Below are 4,475 nucleotides of genomic sequence, written 5' to 3'. Positions count from 1 at the left end.
ATTCAGTTTAAAAACAAAATGGTCTCTAGGAAGAGCGACGATCCTTTCAGTCATCCTGTCAAAAAGGCAGGCTCCTGAGAGAGAAAGGTCACCTTGAAATGTTCATATCTTACCAGGTCAGCTTTTGAGTTTAAGGGGTGAGGTTGCTATTTACGAATGGGTGAAGTACATTCAATGTACATTATTCTTAAACTAGGAATCTTTAGGTTCCGCCTCTAAAGCCTTGGAAACATTCCTGGGGATGAAGAGTGGGAAGATACTTGAAGCCATTTCATTGTTGAGTGGGCTTTCCCTTCGGTTGCCATTGTAGACTTTTTGTACTGTGTTAATTGATGCTTATTTTGTATTGTGGTTTTATGTGGCATAGCTTTCCCCCCCCCCCGAGTCTCTATAAATTGAATTAATAAATAATAAATGAATAAACATCAAGGGGAAAAAATCAGCTGCTAGAAGGAAGAAGATTATGCCATTCCAGCTTATCATTTCCAGTGAAAAGACTGGGTAGCAAGCAAGAGAGATGAACATCATGTTTGATTTGTTTTTCGTAAGGGTTTGCCAAATCAAGATGGAAAGAACTTGTGTTTCTTTTCTTTTCTTTTTTTTTCAATCCAGTGGAGGGGAAAAAAGAAAAAAACTACAGGCAGTCCTCGATCTATGACAATTGAGCCCAAAATTTCCATTGCCAAACAAGACAGTTGTTAAGGGAGTTTTGCCCCATTTTACAACCTTTCTTGCCACATTTGTTAAGTGAATCACTGCAGTTGTTAGTAAGTGAATCTGGCTTCCCCGTTGGTTTTGCTTGTCGGAAGGTCACAAAAGGTGATCACATGACCCTGGGACACTGCAAACGACATAAATAGATGCCTGTTGCCAAGCATCCAAATTCTGATCACATGACCACAGGGATGCTGCAATGGTTGTGTGAAGCAAAAGTCATAAGTCACTTTTTCCAGTGCCATTGTGACTTTGAATGTCACTACACAAATGATTGTAACTCAAGGACTACCTGTATACAGAAATCTCTCTTCTTTGAATGCAATATGCACAAATGTCAGTTACATCGAAAGATAGAAACACAATCCTGATACAATGAGGCTTGAGTAGAGGATGCCTGATTGACAAAGGTACTCACTAAAGGTGAAAGGGGGCTGCTCCTTTACCTGTCATGCCATTAACACATTAATAATTCCATTATTCCAATGGATGCTGTTTTCTGTCCAGCCTGGATATCAACTATATTCCTACATATATGCCAAAGTTAAAAGCCCCTAAGTGAAAAATAACTTCCAGAGGAAACTTTCCTATCCTAAGTGTAAAGATAGAGGCCTAACATCAGCTGAACAGGGTGTGCCAACTTATTATGAGGGAATGTAAACCCTTTAAGTCCGTATATGTCTACTATTTGGAATGCTGAAATGTGGATGCCATTCCAGATTGCCAAAGGATTCCAGCAATTTCCCCGAGCCTGAAGGATGGCTGATGCTTGTATGTGTCCCTAGCTATGCTTAGTGATGACTCTCAGTAATCATTTAGTTATCTTCTGGTCTCTGCCTTAAAAAAAACAACAAAAAGATGGACTATTATGTTGTAGTCTGAGGTCAATAATTATTTCAAAAGATCACAATAATATAAATTGGCTTCTCTTTTAGTAGGGAGCCATATGCTAGGTAGGAATCCAACTCAGAGTTAAAAAAAATCCATTGAAATCATCACAGGACTGTCTTAACATCAGGAAATAAGACAGAGGGTTTTGCTTCTCAGTCCAAATACTATGTATTACTGTATTGCACCAAAGTAATTTAATATTAATTAGGTATTGTCAATCAGAAGGTCGGCAGTTTGGCAGGTCGAATCCTGAGTGCCGCGTAACAGAGTGAGCGCCTGTTACTCGTCCCAGCTTCTGCCAACCTAGCAGTTCGAAAGCACGTAAAAATGCAAGTAGAAAAATGGGGACCACTACGGTGGGAAGGTAACAGCGTTCTGTGCACCTTTGGCGTCTAGTCATACCGGCTACATGACCACGGAGACGTCCTCGGACAAGCGCTGGCTCTTCGGCTTTGAAACGGAGATGAGCACCGGCCCCTAGAGTTGGAAACGACTAGCACACATGTGTGGAGGAACTTTTACCTTTACCATTGCAGTTCTTAGCATTATAGCTGCAGACTGCAGGATATTTAACTTTATCATAGGAAAAACTCTATGGCTTATATAATTTCATTGTAAAAGTAGATGTATCTCCTAGAGGGAAGGGAGGGGAGGAAATGTGTGTGAAAAGTTCTGATGTTTTTGTATCTGTAGATGGCACTCTGTTTTATTTTAATTGTTTTTTATAAATTACAAATGGTGATTGTGAAACTGGACTGAAGCATCTAGGGACCATAGAGAAATACCGTGGATTTCTTGCTATTCTTTAAATATCCCATATATCTGCAACTCTGATATACTGTACATGAAATGCAATATTTTTAGCCAGGATTATCTCAAGGAGAGCCCATGTGTATAACCATGGTGCAGGCAGTCCTTGTTTTATGACCACAAGCCCAAAATTTCTGTTGCTAATAAGACATTTGTTAAGTGAGTTTTGCCCCATTTTATGACCTTTCTTGCCACAGTTGTTAAGTGAATCACTGCAGTTAGTAACATAGTTGTTAAATGAATCTGGCTTCCCCATTGACTTTGCTTGTTAGAAAGTCACAAAAGGGGATCACATGACCCCGGAACACTGCAACCGTCACAAATATGAGTCAGTTGCCCAGCGTCTGAATTGTGATCATGCGGCCATAAGTGCAAAAAAGGGTCCTTAGTCACTTTTTCAGTGCTGTTGTAACTTCGAACAGTCACTAAATGAACTGTTGTAAGTCAGGGACTGTCTGTACTTCCAAACCTCTGTGGACAAATACTTTGTATCTCCTGATTTTCTTCCAGAATACTTCTATCACACACAAATGCTGATTTCTATTTTTCTTAATGCAGGCATTCAGCATATTTAGTCCGCCATAAGCATTGGGCCCCCTTCATGGATTACTGCCTTGTCGTGGCGAAGGGGCTTGCGTAATTCAATGAAGCTATGAGCTATGCCGTGCAGGGCCACCCAAGACGGACAGGTCATAGCCGAGAGTTCTGACAAAATGTGATCCACTGGAGAAGGAAATGGCAACCCACTCCAGTATCTTTGCCATGAAAACCCTATGGACAGTACCAAAAGGCAAAACGATATGACGCTGGAAGATGAGCCCCTCAGGTCAGAAGGCGTCCAATATGCTACTGGGGAAGAGCAGAGGGCTAGTACTAGTAGCACCAGAAAGAATGAAGCGACTGGGCCAAAGCCGAAAGGACGCTCAGCTGTGGATGTGTCTGGTGGTGAAAGGAAAGTCCGATGCTGTAAAGATTTTTTCTCCATAGGAACCTGGAATGTAAGATCCATGAATCAAGGAAAGCTGGACGTGGTCAAACAAGAGATGACAAGACTGAACATCGACATCTTAGGTATCAGCGAACTAAAATGGACAGGAATGGGTGAATTTAATTCAGATGACCATCAGGTATACTACTGCGGACAAGAATCCCTCAGAAGAAATGGAGTAGCCTTCATAGTCAATAAAAGAGTAGGAAAAGCAATACTGGGATACAATCCCCAAAATGACAGAATGATCTCAGTTCGAATCCAAGGCAAACCATTCAATATCACAGTAGTCCAAGTCTATGCCCCAACCACCAGTGCTGAAGAGGATGAAATTGACCGGTTCTATGAAGCCCTACAGCACCTTATAGAACTAACACCAAAAAATGATGTCCTTATCATCATGGGGGATTGGAATGCTAAAGTAGGAAGCCAAAAGATAACTGGAATAACAGGCAAGTTTGGCCTTGGAGTACAAAATGAAGCAGGGCACAGGCTGATAGAATTTTGTCAAGAGAATACGATGGTCATAGCAAACACTCATTTCCAACAACCCAAGAGACGGCTCTACACATGGACATCACCAGACGGTCAACACAGAAATCAGATTGACTATATGCTCTGCAGCCAAAGATGGAGAAGCTCTATACAGTCAGTAAAAACAAGACCAGGAGCTGACTGTGGCTCAGACCATGAGCTTCTCCTTGCAAAGTTTAGGCTTAAACTGAAGAAAGTAGGGAAAAGCACTAGGCCACTCAGATATGAATTAAATCATATCCCTGTTGAAAATACAGTAGAGGTGACAAATAGATTTAAGGAATTAGATCTGATAGACAGAGTGCCTGAAGAACTATGGACAGAGGTTCACGACATTGTACAACAGGTAGCAACTAAAACCATCCCAAAGAAAAAGAAATGCAAGAAAGCAAAATGGCTGTCTGAGGAAGCTTTGCAAATAGCTGAGGAAAGGAGGGAAGCGAAAGGCAAGGGAGAAAAACATAGATATGCCCAATTGAATGCAGAATTCCAGAGAATAGCTAGAAGAGATAAGAATGCCTTCTTAAATGAACAGTGC

Source organism: Vipera berus (assembly GCF_964194415.1).
Source record: "Vipera berus genome assembly, chromosome: 3".
NCBI classification, from domain to species: Eukaryota; Metazoa; Chordata; class Lepidosauria; order Squamata; family Viperidae; genus Vipera; species Vipera berus.
Note: the sequence above shows the minus strand (reverse complement) of the source record.